Below are 25811 nucleotides of genomic sequence, written 5' to 3' on the forward strand. Positions count from 1 at the left end.
GCCGAGACAGCACGGGGCTTCCTCGAGGATGAAGTGGAGCAGCAACACGTAGACCAGGAGTCTAGCCAGCTTGTCAAGGCCATGGAGGAGTTCGAGAAACGCATGGCACAGGTATCGCACCCCTTCTCTCTCTGCTGCTTCTCCGCGGGACTGGGGTGAGGGCAGTGTGAAAGTGGAAATTAAGAATTGAGTGGCTCTCCTCATTTGGTAAATATGATGAAATAGCAAGGAAGCTTCCGTGCAAATTGGCTTTGGTGCCTGGCGGTTTCACTGCCAGGCTTAGGCCCACTAATGTGCAGTTAGTGACAGTGGCAGAGAGTGTGCGTTAGCTCACTGTGGCTTTGAATACCACTTGTTTTTTTTTTTTTTTGCTGCATTACTCGGACGTAATGAAAAATCGACTGGTATCTGCACCTGGGTTCGGTTTCCATGCACTAAAAGAATTTTTAACATGGCAAAAGGAAAGGCAGGGCATGCAGACATCAGAGCACAGTATACCAGTATCAGCCTCGATGAAGAGAAATTAATCTTTGTATAGTGTACAACATTGCCCAACTTTGGAACAAGCACTCTCCTTTTTCATTTTGATGCAAGTGCCCGTGATGCAAGAAGAGAAGCTGTTAAGGGTGACACTGATGATGACGCTGGTGCAGGTGAAGTCTGCGCTGGACGTGGGCCTGGTCAAGTGGGACGAGTACGAGGAGCAGTTCCGCCGCTGCCAGGAGTGGCTGAACCAGCACGAGCCGCAGGTCCGCTCCTTCCAGCAGCTGCAGCCCGACCTCGAGTCCAAGCGGGTCAAGCTTGAGGAGTTCCAGGCACGTGCCCCCGTCCCCTGGCTCGCTGCCCCCCCCCCTCTCCCGTTCCGTATTCATTGTCACCACTGTGGAACAAAATTACCTTCAACTGCAGCCTGTGGGAGTACTCTAGACGTCACCCTATACTAAATAGCTTTTTTATGAGGATATCAAACATAGGCTCAATACCGAAAACCAGCCGAGCTTCATCCGTAGAAGTCACTCCTTTGCACAAATTGAACTCGTGGAACAAGCTTCTCGAGCATTTAAATGTGAGAAGCTTGCAGCGAGGAATATAAGGGGAGGATCGAGCTCTGAGAGCTGCTGCCATGAGGCGTTGCGAAAGAAGTAATACTCGTGGAGAGATGATGATAGCGGCTATCTCTCCCTTCCTCCCTGTGCAGGTGCTGCTGCAGACGGTGTTTGAGTGGCAGTCGGCGTTCGACACGCTGAACCTGAAGGCGCAGCTGCTGCTGGAGGCATCGTCGGACGCCAGTATCTGCCAGCAGTTCACGCAGCTGTCGGCACGGTACACGGCGCTGCTGTCGCTGGCCAAGGAGGTGCTGCACGCCCTGGAGCAGCACTACCAGCAGCACCAGCAGCAGCAGTGCATGCGCGCCGAGGTGGCCGAGCTGCTGGACGCCACCCACGAGCGGCTGCGCGAGCTGCACAAGCCCTCGGCCACGCTGGACGACGCTGAGGCCCGCCTGCGCGCCCTCGACCTGCTCTGGGCCACCCTGCAGCAGGGCCGCAACAAGGTCTCCGCCTCTCTCTCTCTCTCTCTCTCTCTCTCTCTCTCTCTCTCTCTCTCTCTCTCTCTCTCTCTCTCTCTCTCTCTCTCTCTCTCTCTCTCTCTCTCCTCTCCTCTCCTCTCCTCTCCTCTCCTCTCCTCTCCTCTGTTCTCCCATTTCTCCTTATTCCTGGTTCGCTCTCCTTATGCTTCCACCTCCTGAGTGTTGTTGCTGCAATTTGTATTGATTACAGTTCAAAGGTGGGGATTGGTTTATTATTAGCCACTCCCCCTGCAGCAGGGGTGCCACAAAGTCTGCCCTCCTCTCCCTCTCTCAACCCTTCCTCTTTAGAGGGGGGGGATGTTTTCACATTTTTCTTCTTCTTCCCATCACTTTTATTGCGGTTTCGTGTTCCTAGTGCTGTTATGTATCGTCGTTGCTGCGATTTGTATGCCTTGTCAAAAGATAGGGATTAGCTTACTACTTACCACGCTCAAGTGAGGAAAATGAGCTCTCCTTGTGGTTCGCTCACCACTCGACAGGAATTCCAAGCTTTTGCGAGGGAGTGTAATTGCGTGCATTGTATTTTTGTCATGGAGATCGTGAAGGCAAGAGTACAAATCATTACCTCAGGTTTGCAGGAAAGAATACAGACATCCTCTCTTAACATGTGTAAATGTCTAGTTGGCTGTTTTCCTTGTTTAAGGGTCACAATTGATGGGAATAAAGAATCGCTGTGTTTTGTAGCACACAAAGTCAGGGGAACAGCCAAGCAAAATGAACTCTTCTTACCACACGAGTTTTCCAAATAATGCTTTCATGATTTGACACTAAGCTTCATGATCTATCTATATTTCCAGTCTGTCTATATTTCCAGTCAATGCAGAATGCAGTTAATACGCTGTTTATATTTAATATATTGGAACTCTTGCTGTTGCAAAAGTGTTCCGCAAGTCTTACATTAGACAGCTGAACAAGGCAGACAGATAAACACACCCATCAATGTGCATGAAATCATTAGAAGCGTACTCAACTGATTTGTTTGGACACATGTCCTTACTTATATTGCTGCACCATTTCTTTGATGTTTTCATTCTAATCAACCTTGGCACCAAACAAAAAGCACGTACCGTCTTTCTTTTTAACTCCCGTGATAACTTGACTGATTCAGGTGGCAAATTGGTCACTGAAGGGTCCATAAGCAAAAACGATTTTATCAGTGCAAACGTTTCTTTGTGCTATAGTGCTGAGTATCTGAGCCCCTGTCTACACTTCGCTACGCTGCATTGCAGGTGTCTTACATGATGGAGCTCACGGACAAGGTCATCGAGACAACGTCCACTGAAGGTGTCAAAACAATTCGAGAGAGCGCCGACAACACATCCGCCGAGTTCGAGCGCCTGCTCCAGGAGGTCTCCGCGGCGCGCTCTGCACTTTCCGAGCAGCTCTCATCGCTGGCAGGGCTCGCTCAGGAGCTGCAGCAGTTTGAGTCGTGGCTCGCCGAGGCCCGGACACAGCTGGCCGAAGCAAAAGCCGGAGCCGAGCAGGCATCCGGCGGAGTGGAGAAGAAGACGCGCCTGGACAAGATCAGGGTGATCGCTGCGGACGCCGCTTCCAAATCCGGGATGGTGGAAAGTCTCGAGAAGCGGCTGAAGGAGACGCAGCAGCTGGAGACGCCAGAGCGGAAGAAGGCCATCGCGGACTTTGCCGAACTCCGCAAGGAAGCCGAGGAGCTGGCCTCCCGCCTGGAGAAGGAAGTGGAAGCGCTGGAGCGGCAGCGGTCCGTCCACGCCCAGGCTGTCCAGTGGCTGAAGGAGGCCAAGCTGAAGCTGCAGAAGTGCTCCGACGCCACGGGCAGCCAAGCCGTCGTCCGCGAGAAGGCAACCCAGCTTTCGAAACTCCGAGAAAGCCTGCCGACGGGAGTTGCCATCGTCAAGGAAGCCGCGCAGTGTACGGAGGAAGTGTCCTCGTGCCTCAACCAGTCCGGCAGGGAGCGGCTCCAGGAGAACCTCCAGGAACTCCGCCAGGACCTGGAGCAGCTCGAGCACGGCGTCGAGGATGCTCAGGACGCGCTCGACGAGTGCCTGCAGTGCTGGGAGCGCTTCGGGGAGCTGTACGGCACCATGTCCCAGTGGCTGTCGCAGTTTGAAGGGAATGCAAGAGCTGCGCTCGCGTCCACGGCAGTGGACGCCGATCATTTGAAGCAGCTCAAGGTACGGCAGGGTTGTATAATTGTGCTCTCGTGCTGAGTGGGCTAATCGTTCCTAATTTTCGGCCCTCAAATATTCTACACCTTTTATTCAATTTTTGGTTTCTTGCGGCCATTGCAGGCGCTTCTGGAAGAAGCGTCCTTCCACAAGCCCGACATGGAAGAGATTAACGAGGAGTGCGAGCGTCTCCTTCTTCTGAGCGCACAGACATCCGTTCGGGACCAGGCCGTCAAGTTGTCCACGCTCTACACATCTCTTGTGGCTGCCCTGCAGGTAAACGGGGTCTCTAGTTGCCAATAGGAGAGGCACTGTTGACGAAGGTGTCGTTCATATCTTTCTAGCAAGACTTTCTTTCTTTTTGTTCTAAGACGCCTTTTGTTTCTCGTTCTTGCGCTAACCCTGTAGGAGAGCGTAGCGAAGCTTCAGCGTACTCTGGGCAGTCAAGAGGAGTTTGACAAGGCCAAGCAGAGCTTCGTCCAGTGGCTCGAGGCAGCACAGAAGAAGCTCAACGCTGCCAAGGAGCCCGGCACAGACCTTGCCACCGTCAAGAAGCACCTCGTTGAGCTCAAGGTCCGTGCCTGACTGCTTTGATTCTTACCGGTTCGAAGTTTTGGTTGCATTTTATCCCACTTCCAGCATCTCATTACAGCGAACCGTTTTACTTTTAAGGAGCTCAGTTGGTTGTTGCTGCTCATCTAATGCTTACGGTTGATATAAGGTCATAAATGCACTGTCAGTTTGTTACATCGTCTTCCAAAGATTTATTCTAGAAGGGTACGTGTTGGTGTCTCTCAGTGAAAGATGCAGATTGAGCAGAAATGGTTGCCTTTGTCATTGATCTGCAAGAGGTCTGCTTTGTCTGAGGTGTCAGGTATTTGCAATTAACTTGTGGATTTCAGCATGCGCACATGTAAATGGCAGCCTCATCCAACTCTCCAGATTTTGTTCCTTGGGTAGCACATAAATAAAATGCAGTGAGGAGATGGTGTTATTGTAGTTCGATAGGACCTGTCACTTCAGCTTCCGTTTTATTAATTTAATTGTTCAACTTTTGCTATCCCTACAAGATGTCTTTGTCTGGCTTAAAAAAAAGATCTTTTCCCCTTCTAATTTCAGGAACTTCATCAGAACCTTTCGGAAGGAAAGCACCTGTTTGATGTTGTCACAGAGGCTGCCAGTAAGACACAGGGCGGACTTTCGGATGTCAGTCAGGCACCCATTCGCTCTCAGGTAAGCTGCAAACCTTCGCCAAATCTGCATTCTCATGTTGCTTCGTTATTTCTTTTATAATTATTGCATGCCTTGCAAATGCAGTAGTTGAACTGAAGCTGAGGGCATATCCAAAATTTGCACGTTGGGATAGAGGGCAAAAAGTGTAAAAATGCTACTTAGACATCAACTCACTTGCTAAGCACTGCATTGAAAAAAGACCCTCACGTAGGGCCATGCTTGTGCATAAAAAATATAAGCTTGAGAGAAGTCTTCAGATTTGCTCAATGGAGCCTCAAAAGATGAGATGTCCCGAAACTTAGCTTACGCAAGAGAGCTAGGGACCAAACTCTTATACCCAGTATGCCAGTACGCTCATCTTGACAGAATCCTCTTTGTTCATAGGCCTCCTGCTTGCTTCCAAATTTGTTTTTAAGATTGTAGTATGAACCCGCTTTTTAATTTTCTGCAAGCCATAACAGCAGCTGGCAGTGACCGGAGAGTGACCGGAGCTGTTGTCCCCTCTTTCTCCTCGCAGGTGGACGGTCTGCGTGACCAGCTGACCAGCCTCGAGCAGCAGACCAGTGAGGCGACAGGGCGACTGGCGTCGCTTCAGTCGCGGTGGCAAGAGTTGATGCAGGGCGCAGACACCCTCAGGGCCTCCCTCCAGGACGCCGAAGAGTCCCTCAAGGAGCGTCCCGTCACGGGCGGAGACCTTGTCCAAATCCGCTGCTTTGTTGAGCAGTACAAGGTGTTTATACACTTTGTCATCTACGCGCTTATCTGCCTCTTCATATACACCTGGGACTTCCCGCAGACCGAGTGCAAGTGGCCCTGACTATCGCAGGCTGTAGCACTATGCAGGCTGAACGACTGTCACACGAAAAGTCGGCAACAAATACGGCTGCGAGGTTGAAAGTCAACTGTGGCCATACAGGGAGTGTTAATTATGTGTTCTGGCAATCTGTCGAGTTGCAAATACTCAGCCGAGACAAGTACCGTATTTTCTCAATTCTAATGCGCCCCTAATTATAATGCGCAGGAAAGTTTTCTGAAAATATTTCTGAAAAAAAAAAAAGATTGTTATTATTGGATTGAATTGTATTTTTGGATTGCATTCATGTACATGGGAATGCTGCTGGCCGCTTAGAAGCCGATTTCAGTTTTGAGCCCAATTGTAACTTTTGCGCACAGATTTGAAGGTTACTTTTAGCAAAAAAGGAGCACGTTAGAATCGTGCAAATACAGTAGGTCTGCAGCATCTTATGAGCATGCGTTTAGTGGAACTCTCATTTCGTGCAAGTAAATGACTTTGCACATGTTACGTGAGTATTGTGGTTGATACCCAGTTTATCAGCCTTGCCCCTTATTTTAAAAGAATAGCTTTGGATTTGAAGTCGCAATCATCTCATCCTGTGTTTTATAGTGCGAAATTTGAAGGACCACAAGTGTTGTTTTTAGTTATTTGTTTATTTTGCAGGACCAATTTCGGTGCAGTTAGGGGTTGAAAGATGCCGTAAGCATGTACACAAAATGCAGTGTTTCTTGCTAGTGTTCACATGTAGAAACTTACATTTGTAGCTTACAGAATTTACATTTGACTGATTTATCTGACTTTTAGTACTGTAGCAAATATACTTGGTTAACCTAGCGTTTAGTCTAGGTTTTAACGAGCACTAGCCTAGGTTTAGTATCGTGAATAAGTTGTTCGTGCAATGTTTTTTTTTTTTTCTCTTTTCACACCGATTGCAATTTTTTGTTTCTTTGCATTTTTATTCAATTTGTAGATATGTATAGTACGTATGTCGTATTGTGACACGTCAATTTCCTATTTACTACTTTTCTGTGCCCTATTGCAGGAAAGAAAATGCTTGTTTTATTTTGCCATAAGTCATTCTGATAAGTTTAGCTTGCCTACACAGCAGAAATTGCGGGTACCATATTTATTTTACGTCTTGATTCTACAAGAACTGCTACCTCTTTTCATTACTGCCATTGTGTAATGTATTTTTTTTTTTTTTCCTCTTTTACGTGCGAAGATATCATGAGTCTGTAAGCACGGTGTAAGCAATAAAGTAAGCAAATGGAACCCTTCCTTGTTATGGTTTCTCACGCATGTCCTTAGTATCAGCTAACGTAGTTGCATGCTCACTAATTTACTCGGCACTCAATATCGAAGATACAGGAAAGGTAAGGGCTGACGCTGCGTCACGAATACACGAAGTAGTAAAGTGAAACTTCTGCTGCTCTCTGTAGTCTTAGCACTAGTCAAACTCGAAGGATGTAGCTGTATTTTGTGTCTTTGCTCAGTGGTCTTGCCAAAGCGCCTCGCTAACCTCCTATCACCAACAGCACACAGCTCGAAGCCTGGACGACCACAAGCAGAAGCTGAACGACCTCCGTGTCGAAGCATCCGAGTTGGCGGAGAAGACGGACGGCGGAGAAGTGCTTCCAGTGCTCGGGGAAATGGCCGAGCAGCTGGCATCACTGCAGAAGAAGTGCCAGGTATCTGTTGGCATTTCTCATATCCTCACCTATAATGTAATCCTACCTGTAACCCTCACATGTGAGGCAACCAGACCTAACCAAGGGCCCTGTTGTCTGCATTTGTGCCCTCTAAAGCAATACGTAAAAGTTACGGCATGATTTTTCTTCTCTTGTAACGCATTAAAGCAGTTTTTCACCCTACTGATTGCTGGTGTAGGAAATCATAATAAAACTAGCGTTCTGGTGTTCAGTGGCTATGGATAAAAATTGTCTTTGGGATGTCGTTGACTGCTACAATTGTTAGGCCTGTGTTTGTTATGGCCAACCTTTTAATTGATGGCTCTCTTGCTTTGTTGGGATCGATTTCTTATCAACTCCTCATCAAAAGTGGCCACACCACTTGCCAGGGTCGAGTGGTGCGGCCACTTTTCAACTCAACTTCTGCCTGTGAGTTTGTGGCCACTCTTCTTCGCAGCAACTGGCTAATGGTGTACAAAATACAGAGGAAAACTGAGCCATCTTCATTAGGTGCAACGTTTCTTTTTTTCTTGTGGCCGTTTCGTATTCCTGGCAGCAGACAGTGTACTGTATAGTTTATGTACAGTTTATGTACTGTTTATGTATAGTTCATGTACTGTTTATGTATAGAGTATGTACTATTTATGTATAATTTATCTACTGTTTATGTACAGTTTATGTACTGTTTACGTATAGTTTATGTACTGTTTATGTACAGTTTATGTACTGTTTATGTACTCTCGGTTGAAATGAGCACGGCAGAACGATGGATGAAGACATTCGTAACAAGTTCGCTGTGAGGACATCCATCCATGAGGGATGGTGGAGTAGGTGGCGCCCTCTGGGCGCGGTGCGGTGTGTGTGCGCGCGGGGGAACTCGGGACTGAGCAGGAGTCGTAGAGTGGTCGAGGAAGTGAGCGGTTGTATAGTGTGTGTGAGTAAACCCTAACATTGCCTGTGCTGCCCTCTCAACACAGGCCGCCCTGACATCCCTGGAAGGGGAGCTCCACGAGGCGCAGGGCTACCAGCGCTGCTTGCAGGAGGCCGAGAAGTGGCTGCTGCAGATGTCCTTCCCCGTCATGGCCCAGCACTCGCTGCAGGTGCTCAACAAGCAGCAGGCCCAGGAGCAGCTCGACAAGTACAAGGTGCGTACGCTAACGGATGGAGGGGCAGTGGTACTGGTATAGTGCACTAGTAAGCACTGTGTTTGTGGTCAGATTTCTGCAGTACATATAGTACACCAGCTGTGAAACTCCACTTCAGAACCCGGGCTGTGCGAGCACTCTGGCATCAAAGGGGACAAAAAGTGGACTTCACTCAACAGTTTACTTTAACAACACAAGCTAACAAAGTAAAGCTTGCTTTTCAAATGGGAAAACATTACAATAGGCAATGTTTCTTAACTTTTTCTGGTTTTTTTTTATGACGTATGACAGCAGCCGCAAGCGTACTGCATCAGCTTTCTGTCGACGGATGGCAGACGTGTCCACTTACCCCACATTTCACCCTGTTTACCCCCAGCGCATTGGCCACAACCGTGAACCGGTTTTTGATACATGGGGCCTGTGGGGAGTTTCACAACTGGTGTATGTTGAGCCACCCTGGTTGGAGCTCCCGGGTCACATGTCTCGCACCGCGTTCTGCGCCGCAGGGCATCCTGGCTGAGGTGAAGCAGTACCAGTCCACCCTTGACGACGTGAAGGCCAAGGGTCGGGCACTGGTCAGCCGGTACAAGCAGGACGCCCCCCAGCTGGAGCAGCAGGTCCAGTCCCAGCTGGACAACATCCAGCAGAGTTACGACGCCCTCCTGGCCGGCGCCAACCAGATCCTGGTGGGTACCGCTGGTACTGGGACAACTGGGGGGGCATCATCAGAGGTATCGCCTGGGTGCTAGCAAGGGAATGTACGGTATCAACAGGAGTTTAGGCCAAGGTTTTTCACAGAAAAATTTGCGGAAAGGTCCCCCCTCATCTTATACAGCAGTCATTGGCCAATGTGTCTTTTTTTAGATGTCTACACCTACTCAACCTGCCGTTGAGTTTATATGGTAGTTTTATAAAGCATCATTTCCAGTTGCTGCTATCTCAGTGGATTTTTGAAAAAATTGTGCACCTGTAGAATATGTTTAATTTTGTAATGGAGGCGTCAGGTTCCTTGGAGCACTTTAGTTGCCAATTTAAAATGCGAAATTTTTATTTGTTTGTAGACTTTCCGTGTCACCTAAAAGAAAAGTGTAAAATCGGTTCACACTTCCATTTGGGGCCTTACCACCGACCAGGATCTTGCAAACAGGGGTCCTAACAAACCCCTCGGGAAAAAAAGAAAAAAGAAGTGAGCGCCTTGGCTTAGTGGAATGGGCTTGCATGGAAAACTGTCTGGCTGAAACTAAAAGAGAGTGGTGGAGTTGGGGCTTCCCATTTGATGATAGGGGGGGACTGGCAGGTTATGGAAATGGCAGAATAAACACCGGGGGCTGATGAGACAAGAGAGTTCGCAGTAATGCAACTGTTTTGAACTGGTTGCTGAAAAAATGGGGGATGTCACTGCATGGTTGCGTGTTTTTTTTTTTTTTTTGAGGAAACTGTTTTCTTTGTGATTGACAACTTGTCCTTGTCCTCCACCCAGGCTCGGCTCGAGAGCGCTCTCCAGAAGTTCGTCAGCTACGAGACCATGCTCGAGGTGTGCGACAAGCTCCTGGAAGAACTGGAGCCCAAGATTGTCGCACTCTCTGAGGACACGCCCAAGAGCCATGAGGCGACCAAAATCAAGCTGGAAACCTGCAAGGTGGGTGGTTGACCCGGAAACACATTCAGAGCTCACTGTAGGCTTGAAGCAATGGCCTCCATTGAGGGACCAAAGATAATTGTGGCAATGATTGAGATGTCTGATCAGCCTTCCTTTCTTTTCCTCAGAATCAGGCGCGTGGAAAGTGAGCTGCAACTCCTTCTTTTTGTTTGCATCCCAATAATTATGACGTTTCTGATGTTGAAACAGCATTAGTGCCTTTAATGCAGTTGAAGGGTAGGGGTCAGGAACATGCTGTGCATAAGTGTAACACTAGCATGATACAGGCGAAGTCTCTGCATCACCCTCTTACTGGCTTTCCTCAGATTTTGTTTTTCTGTCACGAAACAGTGCACATCTTGAATGGTGGCTGAAGGAGAGGCGCACAGCAGCACTCACTCTTTTGTTCGGAATGTGTCCCGGGCCAAATGTGTCCACTTTATATAGGTACGTAGACTGACGTTTCCTCCCTCCCTCCCCCACTCCTCTTGCAGGGCATGCTGTCGCAGCTGGGCGAGGCGCGCAGCCAGTTCCAGGAGGCCATTCAGGGCTGCGTGGAGGCCGTATCCTCCGTGAGCAGGCCGTCTAGCCCCGAGGTGGCCACCGTGTTCAACGCGCCCAGCGACCAGGAGGCCAGCATCAAGATACGCCTGCAGGACGCCATTGAGCAGGTGGGAATTCCTCTTCTGCCTCTTCTTCTTCTCTTTTTATTCTCTTGCATCTTGTAATTTGGTCTCGGTAATGAAGGCGCCGAAACCATTCAGCAGGCTGTCGCACCTCATTACATACAGGCACGCACACAATGGGGTAATAATGATCACTCTGTCCCACAGGTTTTTGTCCTTTTTTGCCATCAATATTTGTCTTTTGAATGCATAAGCCTTTTTATGTGGAACAAACAAGGAAGTCCCTGTGTCCATCGGTAATGCTCGATTTGTCACACTTTTGCTGCATGAGAAAGAGCTGTTAATAAAAAGCCCTGGTGTCTTTGTACTTTCACATGGAGCCTCTTATATGACCCCTGAAGAAGTTCTTCACAGCAGTACATTTGCGCTCAATAGTCGTGAAGCTGATTTTGAAGGACATCGGTGTTAAGCGCTTTATAGGGATACATAGTGTCTTAACAGGGCAGTCAATGAAAGGCCCAAGTCCTTTCATAGTACTTTGCTGTCGGTCTGCTTATATTGTCCCCTAGAAAAGCGTCTTCCCAGCAAGGTTTTTGTATATTCTAGTGAAGCCAACTTTATGTGGGCCCAGTGTATAGCAGAGCCTTGTACGCTCACACGTTACCATATTTTCGCGCGTATAACCCGCCCCTGCATGTAATCCGCACCCCCACTTTCAGCCCGGTGGAAAAGAAAAAAAATTGCATATTGCCGCCTGCACATTTGATACAGGAAAGGCTGCACCAAAGCTACTTACTGCTCAAGCAACACATCACGTAGTATGTACAGAAAAAACGTATATTTAGCAAGTAGAATACACTGATTGCAAGGCGAAAGTCACAATTCACTGAGTGTCACTGCTCTCGCTAGAGCTATAACTTTAGCCGCAGTCCTTACTGTTGTACACAAGGTTGTTCAGTTGCTTGAGTGAGCTCATCCTTGTTTTTTCTTCCTTGCTATTGGATGTTTCGTGCAATCACTGCCATGGAAGGCTTAGTCAGTGTTACTGCGTAAGAGTTTCACGGCACAACGCGCATTGCCGTGAAGCTGCACCACAGAAAAAAAACCCCACGTATTATCCGCACCCCCTACTTTGCCACCGAATTTTTCACGTTTTTGGCGCGGGTTATACACGCGAAAATACGGTATTGTACCCTCTCTCAGGTAGCATTTCCAGAGTTCACTCTTTGGAGTTCTTGAAATTTTTCGTCCTTTCTAAACTTTTTTCACATTTCTACTTTCTCCCCTTGTTCGCAGTTGGAGGCCATAGCCGCCCAGTTGGAGGTACAACTGCGTGGATTCGAGGAAGCCGGGCGCAAGCGAGCCGCCATCGAGGACTGGCTGGTGGAGAAGCAGTCCACCGTGTCCCAGCTGGGAACAGCCAAGTTCCCCCCACAGGCACTCGCACTGCAGGCACAACTCAGGCAGCTCGAGGTACGTAGTGCACCTCCATCACTCACTCATTGTTAGACTCCCACTTGCATCCACCCAGCCCGCTTTGGAGCGTGCCCACTGTGGACTCTTTCACCGATCTGTAGTGCACTCAGCTTATCTAAGCCTCACACATGCAGGGACTCTTTATTTTTAGTTCTCTCAAATTTCTCATGCTTGCCTCTTCATAGGCTTTCTGAAGAGTGCGGGCACGGTGCAGACAAAGTGAAGAGAAGGACGTTGTTACGGTTGTACTAATAGTTGCTGGGCCTCAGTAAACCGCTTGGTTGTGGATGGACTACAAGTGCACTTGATTCCAGTGATAAGGAAAACCACATGCTAAAAAGTTTTTTATCTAACAATATGGTGGCTTATATAGCCAAGGCGAAATTAAACTTGTCAAATGAATAAATACCAATTAGTACTACAATTATGCTCACAGTACAGGCATGCAAGGATAACAACAGACACAGTGCTGGCTGTGTGGTGTTTTGTTTGCATGGTTGTTTGTTTCTGTCCTCGAATGTGTGCACTGTGTTCATGTTGTTGGGCCACGCCCTCTAAACAGCGAGTCACACCGTCTCGAAATGAGCATGTCACACTCTGGCCTCGCGGTGGGCCATTTTAAACTGACATTTGCTGTTTGAGCCTAGCATCATGTTCTAAGTAGGTGAGCTCTCTATGCTTCTCAGCTTACATGCACACTACTACCATTTCTGTTAAGCAAGATTCTGTCCACCCAGTAGAAAAGAGTTGACGTAAAGCTGGAACAACAGCAAAAAAACGTCTTGTTAACAGTGTTTTTAGATGCGCAAGTTACAGAAAGATGTAATTAGCATGTGGTATCACTATGTCACATTGCACACCTGAAATAGGGAAACGAGTTATTAAATAAAAGAGAGGCCATGTAGAACAGAACGCATTTCATGTGCATTAGCAGCCTCATGTCAGAGGAAACAGGGCATGTCAATTTTACAAAGTCTTGTGATAGAGATACACAGGCAAGTGGTGCCACCACATGGCAACGTGTTTACATACATATACTTTTTGAGGACCTTACTGCCATTTCAACCTGCAACCAGCACAAAAGAAGCCACACCAATTTTTTTATTTGTGATTATCCATTGTGCCAGACTTTCAGATCATTGTTCCAGATCTATGGTGGCAGACTTTAGAAAAGAGAGGAATAGTGCTTTGTGTCGTTAATTTCATCCTTGTGGCTTGGCACAAACCACTGTGCAGGACATCAGGCACGAGGTCTCTGAGAAGTTGACAGCTGTGGATGCCCTGGAGCTCAAGTCTGGAGTGCCAGGCCCCAGTGAGGCGTCCCTCCGGGATCGTCTGCACCAGCTGGAAGCACAGGTCAGTTCACAGAGGACAGGTGGTTACGGGAACTTTCGGAACAGCACTTCATTGAAACAGTGAAAAGAAAGTTCTCCCTGGATTCAGCAATCAGGGAAGGCATACGTTTCTGGTCCGCTGCACTGCTGTCCATCCCCGTAAAAATCCTCAGTGCATTTGTGACTGCAGCATGCATGATGCATATGCGTCTGGGACATGCACCAAGTTTTTCAGTGTGCTGGAAGGTAACAACAAACAGCGTGGAAATTCATGTGTATGACCTGTGAAATTTTATCTGGAACATCACTCTGTGGAATCGTAGAGATGCTTGAAATTTAGCCCAGCTATTGTTTTCCGTCCCGTCTAATCGAATAACATGCAGGAGGCACCTGTAGCGCATGCCGGGAGCAATTGAATTTGTGCTTTATATAACAAACATTTTGACTTGCGAGCACTGTAATATGATTTGCCTCAAGCCCTGTGACGCCGATGCAGTTAAAGTTGCACCTAGAGCAACAAATTCCAGCATGCTGGATCTTATTGTCTGTATATGCATACAAAAGGTTTTGGAATTAAGCCGTAGGTCTGTTTGCATGCCATAGATGTGACTGTATGGTGTCCTATGTGACTGTATGTGACTGTATGGGATCCTATGCAGCCTGTGCAGTCTCACACCATCAAGGCTGTAGAGCTGCAGTCGTATGCAAATCATACAGGGATCATGCAGAGTCATATAGGATCTTATGCATGGGATATGCAGTCGTATGGGATCTTATGCTGCAGGTGCAGTTGCAATCCATCAACATGACCCTATGTCATAGTGCTGCAGCTGCATGCAAATCGTACAGGAATCGTACAGGAATCATACGGGATATGCACAGAGTTATACAGGATTGTGTGCCACAGGTACAGTCTTATGCCATTGATGTGACCTTATGCCATAAAGCTGCAGCCGTATGCAAATCATACGGCGATCATACGGGATATGCACAGAGTCATATGGGATTGTATGCCACAGGTGCAATCCCGTACCATCGTCATAACCTCGCTTCTGCAGACGTGTGACCTCGTGGCCTTTGGTGTGCAGGTGGCCCAGGTCGTGGATGCCAGGACTACCCAGCTGGAAACTCTGGAAGAGTACAACACCCTGGCTGGCCAGGTGGATGTGAGGCTGTCTGCCGTTGAGTCGTCCCTGGACAGCACCCAGCGCCCCACCGTGGGCGATGCCAAGCAGCGCTTGCAGACACTCAACGTGAGCACTGCGGCAGTGCTACTCCATTGTGCAGCCAGCATAGGAGATACCCAAACGCACTTGGTGGAAGCCTTATCACATCTATCTGAATTTTGTTGTTTAATTGTCTGCAAAGGAAAAAAAAGAGGCTGCCAGCATTTTCATTCCAGAAATTTACTCCTTCTTGGGGGATTCAATTACCTAAACAGTTGAATTGAGGCTCCCTATGTGCAACTTTCACATAAGAAAGCAACAAAAGTATCCTGTTGACATTCATGCATTGGTGTGGAATCCAGTACAGTAACCTGTAGAACAGGGGTTTCGGGTATTTGATGTACGATCTGCTTCTGCATATCTCCTGCTGCCTTATAATAGTCTGTGCATGCCAAAGTTAAGCAGACCAAAGTTTGCAAGTCAGCTAAAGATGGGCATGCTTCGAACTGTGCGCCACACTGTTTACCTTTTAAAAAGATTCCGAAGAAGCAGATTCGATTGACTAACAGCTGGTCCCCACGTGCCTTCACTACATATCCAAAGCATAGTGTGTAATGTTTGGGACTGTAGATTTTGGCCCTAGTTTGCTCTAAGACTGAGTGACACCGCCTGAAAAATTCTGTTCCCCGGACTGAATGTATTCTGCCCCCTCCCAGGTTTTGCTGGACGAGGTGAACAGCATTGGAAGCGATGTGGGAGACCTCAGGGGCAAAATTGCCGTCCTCACCAAGTGCCTGCAGCCTGACGACAAGGCCAAGTGCGACGACCAGCTCAAGTGAGTGCACCCCAAGCTTCAAGTGTGACCACCACAAAACCCATGATGCCCGACGTTCTTTCCAGTGTTGCTCACATCAATTCAAAGATGGTTGAAATGAGCTTGTATCGAGTCACATGTTTGCCGTACTAGTGACGGGGGGATTCTAGTTAGCCATGGGGAAACGACAACCATAAGTTGAGTGATTATAGTAACTACATACAGGATTGTTAGTCCTCTTAGTGCAGTCAGTTACAACTAACCATGACTTTGGGAATTAGTGAACGCTTGCAGACATCAGGGAAACGGCAAAACCGTTCAGTGGATTCAGGAACAAGGAGCACCAAATTTTGTGCACTCTAGCCGTAAGGTACAAGACCCGAAGTGGAGGGCAGAAGCAGCGTGTCCTGGAGTAGAGAGCTGAGGATTCAGCCATTGCAAGCATTTGCACAAACTTAGAGTTTTGTGTCATTTGAATAAGAAGCAGTTGTTAAGCAATTGTTAGGAAGCGTCTAGGTCCTGTGCAGTACCTGCCTTCTCTCTTTACGTCCTGATGACGTGAAGTAGATCCGCGCAGAGGCTCCTTATGCTTCATAGGCTTTACTCCCATGCTTTCCTCCAGGCAAGGAACTGGGTTTAAAACTGAATCGAATCGGTGTAACAACACAGGTGCCTGGAAGGCAAGTGTGAGGAGTTGCGCAAGCGCATCCTCCGCCGGACCAAGAGCCTGGACCTGATACAGAGCGGTCTGGACGCCCTGTACTCGGAGGCGGCCACCACCGACAAGTGGCTGCAGGAGAAGCAGGCCTCGCTGGAGCAGCTGCCCAGCCCGGGATACCAGAGTGCCAGTGTGGAGGCCGCCCTCCAGGGCATCAAGGTCAGTACCCATTCCCCTTTCCTTTCAGTTCGTTCCCCCGTCCCTGAGTGTGCATTTGAGGATGGAGACGATGTTCTAAGCGGACTGCAAGCTAGCAGCAGCTTTATGCTAAAGGAGGGTGAGAGCTCCGCTTGCCTCTGCATTTCCAAGAGCACTTTTGGTTTGCAGGAAGTGAGCACAGAGTTTTAGAGTTTGAAACATGGCAAAGTTGTGGATGTCTCTTAGTTTAGTGATAAGGTGATAAGATTTCTTTACTGAAAAGTTCTGAGACACACAGCAACAACACAATAATGTCTGGCATCAAAGTGGGCTTGGTAAGTGCATGTGAACAGGAGATCGGTTAGGTTACACTGACTAAGAAATTGGGCTAATTTTTTTATAATTTTTTCGCTGGCATCATTGGTTTGAAACATACACTGCCTGTGCACGCTTATTCTCAAAACTCAACCGATTAGATCACAACAAAGAAAACAAGAATATGTGCTACTATTTGCGTCGCAAGTGCAAAATGACAGAGATGTGTTCGCAGGTAGCACGCATCCTACAGATCAGCTCAGCTCGTCCGAGCCACTTGTAACCTGAAATTTACCGCAGGAGCAGCTCATCTGTGCCACTTCTGAGCAGTTAGTTCTTATAAAGGCCAACAATGAACATTGGTAGCTAAGGTTCAACTGGCTTGTATTTCCCAGTGATTTCCCGGACTGTGCTCAGGCCCTTTGGTACAATGACCTCTAACTGCAAAGAGGACTCAGCACAGCAACAACGAAAATGGTGACCAGACGGTGACCAGTGCCTCTCCCAACTGATCGCTGTCCTTGTCCTTGCTGTGCTGAGTGTTCTTTTGCATTCACGAACCAACCGGCTCAGCGACGGGTTTTATTCGACAACCTTTGTCTCCCTCCCTCCCTCTCTCCCCTCTCTCTACCAGGCTGAGCAGCGCCAGGTGGAGAACAAGCGGGCGGTGGTGCAGGACTTTGAGAAGCGCATCGAGTCCTTTGCGCACGAGCTGGACAGCCTGGACGCGCAGCAGCTGGAGCAGCAGATGCAGGAGCTGAAGGGCCGCTTTGCTGACCTGCTGGCCCTGCTGGGCTCGCACGCCGACAGCCTGACGGCCACCCTCAACCGCACCTGCCGGCTGGACGACGAGCTCGAGATCGTGCGCCAGTGGCTGCGCGAGAAGGAGCAAGACCTGCGCCGGGTCGGGGCGCCCGCACAGGACGCCGACGAGGCCCGCAAGCTGCTCAAGTCTGTCCAGGTGAGGACAGGAGGAGGCCCTGTTTGTGAGACTCTTACTAAGGCGCAGGTGGTGGTAACATGCATTTATTTTATGTACAAGGGACACAAAGACGCCATGTTACGCTTTAGCGAATTTTGAAACTGAGAGGGTGGTGCTGGTGAGCACCAAGAGAGGGCGCCACGTGATGACACAATCATTATCATCATCAGGACTGAGGGAAGAGAGGGAGTTTAGGGGTGGTGTGAAGGGGATAGGGGGTTGGATGTGTCTGCATCAGTTGAGTTGCTGGGTGTTGGAACATTTAAGGGAATTGCATTTCATCCGCTTCCATGAGCAAAAAGCGGATGACTTTCTTCGTGGTGTGCTTCCTCTGGTGAATACTGGGAATCCCTCGGCATACCTCATCGATTGTAATAGGTTCATGGTAGACATCATAATCACATGTGGGTCCTCAGTGTTGTATACACGTGAAGACGCTTCTAATGTGGCCTAACGCTTCCACTACGTTTGCTGGAAGGGAAGACGCCAAAGCACTTTTAGTCGAGAGGCACTGTGCCTTCTTTTCTTCCGTGTCTTGCACAGTGTACAAGATACGAAAATCATTAACACTTAGGAAGCCCTAACAAGTCCTAAATTCTGAGCCTCCTTCCTTTTTGAAATTCCTTTTTGTTGCTTTAGTGGCCACTTTTTGTCACTGGTTCACTGCCTGTTCCTTTGATTTCTTCAGTTCCTGAATGTTTGTTTCATCCGTATCTGTGTGGAAATCGTTAAAACTCTGAAGGCTTTTTCACCCGCCACATTGTGTCCTTCCTTTCTTTTCGAATGCTTTATCTAAGGTATACATCAGGATTGCCTGACTCACCAGCTTTGGTGTTGCCTTTTTTCTTTCTAGGATATGCAGAAGGAAGTGAAGACGTTTGAAGAGACGAGGCTGGCGGGACTTGTGAAGCTCGCCAAGGAGCTTGAACCTGGATGCGAACCTGAAGACTGCGCCACTTTGCAAAAGCTGGTTCAAGGTAAGATGCAATTGGCTTGCTTGTGTACTCGTGCAGACGGTGAAAGCTTGTTCCATGAAAGGACAACTCTGGCGGGCAGGATCCAAGCAGCCTGCACTTTATGTGGGACATGAGGTCTGCATCTGGAACATTTTTTGCGAGGGGTTTTTTGTTACTCAATGGCAATCCTGAAGCACAATTCCCCCAAAAACTAATACAGAAAAGTGTCCCAGAGAAATATGGAATTGAACCGTGAAGATTCCATCTAGGCGTAGTATCCAACTGTAGTATCTACCGTATAATGCGGAATATAGGTCGAGGCGGAATATAGGTCGACCCCCTTACCTTGTAGCCGAAAAATGCAAAAAAAAAATAATGATGAACCAACCATTGTTTTATTGAGACTATAACTTGTTTTGTCTCAGATTACTCATTTAACGGACGACTGCTTCTGGCTCGCTGTTGCCCACACAGCAGGTCGTCCTCGGTGCAGTCGAGGGAATTGCTTATGCAGCATTTTTTAAACACTCGCCATGTCATTGTGAAGCGAGCGCAAAGCATGGGACACTCGTGTGCAGACCGGAGCGACAGCCAGTCTGTGCAGGCGGTCAGCAAACATCTTGGGCTATCCATTCGTAGAGACATCGCACGACGCTAGTGGACAAAATTTGCCCCTTTGTACAGCAGCACAGGTGCACAGAGCAGCGCCCATGAAACGAGGCCTTCCGAGCGTTGCATACCGAGAGCTGCCCCTTCAGCTAACGCCGCTAGCAACACTTGGTTTGGTGATACCGAACTGGCGCAAGGCGGACACGTCATTGGCCTTGGAAAACCCCCAACTTTTCTTTTAAATGCTGCTGTGAACTGGCACCAAGTGCCTAAACTCATTTTGAGCAAGAAGAAAATAGCACGCGCACATTCGCCGACAGCGAGAGAAGCAACAAAACAAAGATGGTGTCGCGTCCGATTGATGGTGGTGGCGATGGTGCCTTTGGGGTTTGGATGGGCTCGATGGGTTGCCCGGTCGCCAGATGACAACTGTCAGTGACTGCAATATAGGTCGAGGGGTGACTTTTCGGGCAATTTTTCTGTAAAAAATCTCGACCTATATTCCGCATTATACGGTAGGTCTCTATAGTCTGCAAATGATCTCAACTCGCACCTCTCTCTCTCGCTGCCGTTCCCAAATCCCCACCCCCCCTCCTTGCAGAGCCCGTGGACAAGGTGAAGGAGCTGCAGCAGAGCCTGTCCGAGCGTCTGAAGCAGCTGAAGGAGCTGGTGGGGCTGTGCGACGAGTACCAGAAGGCCCTGTCCCAGGCGCAGTCCCAGCTGGGCGAGCTGGAGGCCTCGCTGGCCACCGACCTGCTGCTGGCCACCACGGGCGAGGGGGTGATCCGCGAGCAGCTGGACGCCCACCGCGCCCTGCAGGAGGGGGGCGGCCGCCGGCTGGCCGCCGACCTGGCCAAGATGCAGAAGCTGGCCGCCAAGCTGGGCCCCTCGGCCGCGGGGGCCAACCGGGAGATCCGCGCCCTCACCGACAACAGGGCCAGGTGGGCAGCAGCTTCCTCCGTCTCGTCTTTTAGCCGCGGAGCTGTTTAGCAAACCGTTATTTTTCGTGCCAGCAGCTAAAAATACCCAGAAAATTCCAAAGATACCCACTTAGAGAGATCGGCCAAGATTGGCCAAGATACAAATCCAGCGTTCGTGGCAACACTTGCTCGGAATGAGAAAGACACATCATAGCGTATGTTCCTACATGGTGATGTCCAACGATTATCACTTCCAAAAAAAAAATGAAGGCAGCTCACACTTATAGCAACAGTGATGGAGCGCAGGTCATTGCGGCAGTGAAGAAGAAGCAAATCGTCTGCAATCGTGGACTTAAACCATCATGATGGTCGTAAAGGTGGTGTACAGCTTCGCTACCTTCAAGTATTACATGTTAGTGTGAGCTTCCTTCATTTTTTTGTTTGGGAAGGGGAGGGGGCCTGGGGTCGAGAAGGGACGGTTGAAAGGTTGCCAGGTAGTAGGGAGTCAATGTGGGCTAGTTAGTAACTTCGGCTTTGGCTCAGGATCTTGGTCTAAGCACCAGGCACCACTCAGGGAAAAAAAAAAAAGGCAGTACTTTCTTTTTCTTCAGCAGTTCTTCTTCTTTTCCTCGAATTGTGCCTGCCACTTAGCCCGTGTCACTAGTTATATAAGTGCACAGGAAGTTGGTTTTTGTTACAGGTTAGCCTGTGTTGAAGGACATAGGCAAGTGCACTCTGACTACAGTGTTCTCTTTTGCGTAATAATGAAAGCTAACTGCAAGTTGAGTCATATTTTTTTAATAAAGATACCTTCATTTTAATCTCTGTGCAGTTCCGAAATGTGGCTATGGGGAAAAAAAAGATACTAATTGAGTGGTCAGGACTTAACACAGCTCTGAGTTGACGTAGGGGTGCTTAATGAAAGAAAACGTGGTACGAAAATAGCAAGCAATGGGGCAAAGCACTGAAATAAAAAAATTAGCACAGCTTGCACTGCCGGTGCAAGGCTGGAGAAACTTTCTCTGACGATGATGACGAATGATCAAAGTTGAAGTTAAAAAAAAAAAAAAAAAATGACTTCTCGTGGTCGAAATTGAATTACGAGTCTCTTGCGTTATGAAGCCAGCGTCTATTCAATTGTTCAACATGGTCGAAACAAACGCCAAGCAGCAGGTACTGATTCGCGCCGTACACCCCAAACCCACACGTTAGGCCTACGGAGTGCACACCCAAGGGTTGTTGAGGGTATTATAGAAGAGTGGTGCCTACCTCCATAGTAGCACATAATCACAGTGGGGATTTGGCCAACCAAAGAATTTATCACCAGAAAGTTTCCCGTTCAACCATCGTTGTCGTTAGATGGATAGGTGCAGCATTGTTTGTGCATGTCTTGCATAGTTTAGTCTTTCTGGCACTGTTCGAGCGTTGTGCGGGAAAGCCACAACGCCCTTTTGGCGTGAGGCCAAAAACTTTCCAGTGGGCTCTCCCGCACAACACCTAAACTGTGCCAGAAAGCCTACTCATAGGTGCGTTCCGTCCAACAAAGTGTGAAAAATTCCATCCACCAAAATGAAAAAAAAAGCCATGAGCATCGACAGGGTTTTGTTTTGAGAGGGGAAAACCCATTGCATTGCGGAGGGGGAGGGAGAGGGCGAGGGGAGAGTAAGAGAAAATGCTTGGTGGTGGGGGGCGCCCTGCCGATGCCCACGGGCAAAGAAAGCTAACTTTTATTGCTTAATTATTTGTGATTCTTAATAAATTAATTAGTTCGAACGGTACTAGTGCACTGCAAATTAAAGTGAATAGCAAATGCTATTCGCGAAGCATTCGGAAGTTTCGAATGTTAGCATACCTCTCATTTTAATTCTTAGTACGTGGCAGCATGCTCAATTTCTCTTTTGTCCCCTTGAAGTAACACGTGCTCACAAAAGTGAATGAAATAAACCTTGCAGTGATGGCCGAGTGGCTGTGATTTTAATGCTAGATCATTCTCAGGTGCAGGTGGAGAAACAAAAATTTTGTGTGGAAGCAATAAAGCATTTGATGGACCTCAAACGAAGGAACAGAAACTCTGGTCTAAAAGGATCATTCACCCCTCCGCCTAACGACGACGATGGTTGAACACGAAGCTTTCTCGTGATGGATTCTTTGGTTTTCGCCTGAGTTTGGACTGAGCTTGGACCATGTCGAAATTGAGCAATCATATAGACATCGGCTTCATAACGCGAGAGACCCAAGTTCGATTCCAGCCACGGGAAGTGTTTTTTTCCTTTCACTTCACCCCACGATCATTCATCATCATAGTGAGAGGAAGTTGGCTTTCCTGCAGGGCGTTTTTCCGTTACAGATGCTTCAGTGGTGACGCTAAAACTTCGCTGTAATAATGTCGGGCTTTCCGCATTGGCACACCTTCACAGCTTCATATGGAGCTCCTTCGCCCAATACCACAAACTTGAGGTTTATCGATGAATGCATCGGGCTCGAGGCTTTCGGTACGTCTGGAGTGAGTCCCTTGTTGCCTCCTCCTCCCCTTCAGGCTGGACAAGCTTCTCGCGGATCGCATTGCTGCGCTGGAAGAGGCTCTGGCTGAACTTCAGCAGCAGCGAACCACACTGAACCAGTGCAGCGAGGAACTGGATGACTTGTGCCGGCGCCTGGAGGCCCTTGGCGGACCACTGGGCCCAGCAGTCCAAGACGCCGAGGTGCTGCTCTCGGCACTCCAGGTAAATGGGGACTGCTGGGCACCGATTGTGGGAAGATCGCTTTCCCTTTGTCGCTTCCATGTAGCATTAATACGGCCGTTGCTGTAGATTGAGGGTGATTTCAGGGTGGGGTGAATCTGCACCTGAAGTTATAGCTAAAGTCGAACCCCGCTACAACAAACGCCGCTTCAACGAAATTTCCGCTTCAACGAAATATTTCCAATTCCCCGTCAGCTAGCCATAGAAGTCAATGCAACAAAGTCCTCGCCACAATGAACCATTTGTCAGGCTTGCTTTCGCTTAAACGAAATTTTCGATGATTTGGGCTGGGTTCGAACAATTATTTTGCAATAAAATAAGCATAGCGCCAGCTATCTGTAACTTTTTATACATTCAGGACGCTTAGTTTCACCGAAAATGCGCGTTGCGACCACACCGCCACCCAAAACAAAACAAAAAATAACTCATAGGCGCACGCCATTGCTTGATGGTGATAACGATGTGGCTGGCCGTCTTTACACGAGGCGCAGGCCCGCTTCGCCAAGGCGGAGCCCCAGAGCTACAGCCAATCCGTATCCAGTTGAAATTGCATGAATGTGCTCCGCTGCTGGCGCGGTGCCGTCATGTATGCGTTGTGAGCAGCTGTCCTTGCCGTTTTCCTTCTACCATTCTTCATAGCCAAGAGCGAAAATCATGTTTGCGCGTTTGGTCTTGAAGCCTAGTCATCCTATCTTAGTCGCGAGCGCGCGGTCATGTTAAATGCAAGCGCGCGCGTCTTGCCTGCCAAGGTCAGTAGCTGCCGTGCCCTGTCAGAGGATAAGATAACGGCACTGCTCCTGCCACAAGCGAGAGAGCGAGAGGGGGGCTTCCAACGGCCTAGCAGCTATCTGCAAGTAATCAGCTCGGTGGACAGCGATACGTTTTGCGCCTGCATATCTTCACCCCCCTCCGTAACGCGTTCTTTGGGTGGTGAAAAAACAGATAACCATTGGTATGTTTGTTATCCGAATAAACATGAGTTATTGCGCGTCACTCCTTTTTCTAAACATTGTATTATGCTGCCAATGTCACGGAAACGCACAGGGCTATTTTTCTGGCCTTTCCGTGGTGTGTTGGGGCAGATTTCGCCTCAACGAATTTTCGCTTCAACGAAATTTTTCGCACGTCCCGTCAATTTCGTTGTAGCGGGATTCGACTGTAGTATGCATGTTTGAACGAACTTGGGGAAGAGAGTTGTCTTAGAGTCGAACCCCTGCTCATTTCAGGCAGTAGCGTTTGTCTTCAATAGAAACGTAGCTTCCACATTTCAGTGTGGGCTAGTGCCCGTCAATGCTGGCATAAAACACCGGTGCATGTTTGGGGCTGTCCATCATAAATGCTCAAAGTGCGTAGTTTTTCTGGTGCCCAAATAGTTCTGAATCACTGCAAAAAGTGTATTTTGCATGTGTTTTAGCCGGGCATTTCTCGTTTCCGACAAGGCACAATTTCATGTATCCGAGTTCACTCAAACAAGTGCATTGGCATTTTAGAACTTCAAAATATTTATAATCGCACTACTGTGTGATTATCATCATCAAGACTTAGAGAATAGAAGAGAGAGAGAAGAGAGAGAGAAGAAGCCGAGCAGGAGTGTGGGGAGAGCCCGGGAGCGGCGGGCGGAATAAAGGAGTCGGTCAGTGGGATCTCTCTGGGTTGGCTGACTCTGAGTGACTGAGAGTTGCAAACGTGACAGCTGAATGAAATATCATTCTATCTGCTTCATTGTTCCCAAGCTTTCAATGTTTGCACAGCTAAAGTTTGTTTCCCCAGTACAACACAAATCTGAGACAATCCTGCATTGCTCACACGTCTCATGTTGCCTCCATTGCAGAAGGTTCAGTCGGAGCTGAAGGACCTGCAGGGGCGCCTGGAGCGCATGCAGCAGGGGGGCCCCGGCCCCCTGTCGGAGTCTGTTGGGCGCCTGTTGGAGCGCTGCGAGGCCACCCTGCAGAAGACCCAGGCGCAGCTGGGGCGCGCCAAGCAGGCCCTGTCCCTGCGCCAGCAGTACCACCAGCTGCGGGAGCAGGTGGCCCAGGCCGTGGCACGCCTCACCGACACCGTGGCCGTGCTCGAGAAGGCTAAGAAGCCCGCCTCCGAGAAGCTCCCGCAGTACGACGCCCTGCTGGGTGCGTGCCTCTCTTCTGCCTGCGCATGATCTTGCGTGTGTGTGTGCAGTCTGGTGGCAGATGGTGGCAGGCAGGGAGGACGTAGCTTGCCAAAGGTGCCAAAAAAACGATGACCATCAGTGTATCTAAGTCCAGTGCAGGACAAAAGCCTCTCGCACGGATCTCCAACCACTCTTGTAGAACTCGTTTTTGAGCGAGTTGGTTCATACTTGAATAAAAAGAAAACATGCCATTAAAACGAACGTGGCCGAAAACAAGATGTGACAAAAACACGGTGCTTGTTTTTGTCATTTTCTGTGTTCGTCCATGTCTGTTTTAGCACCACATTTTCTTTTCGCTCTTGTACAGTTGGCCAGCACAGTAGCTCAACAGCTTAGGTGTTATGTGCCACCAATCACAAGGTCACCGATTCAGTTCACAGCTGTGGCGGATGTCTTTCTCACGGAAGATGCCCTTCCATTTCAATCTCGGGGCACATCAATGTCTATTTCCTTTCGCAGTGGTTGCACTGTAAGAAAGCGGAGCTGCATGTGTACCTAATTGCCAGGTGAACACTATACACCTGGCCTAAATTGAGAGCATCAAAATACTGCCGTCACTACCGTCTCTCTCGCAGAAAAAAAATTCTGCAGAAATTTAGAGAATCGTCTACTAATG

Source organism: Haemaphysalis longicornis, unplaced genomic scaffold, assembly GCF_048455015.1.
Source record: "Haemaphysalis longicornis isolate Haplotype H1 unplaced genomic scaffold, Haemaphysalis longicornis Haplotype H1 scaffold_8, whole genome shotgun sequence".
NCBI lineage: Eukaryota > Metazoa > Arthropoda > Arachnida > Ixodida > Ixodidae > Haemaphysalis > Haemaphysalis longicornis.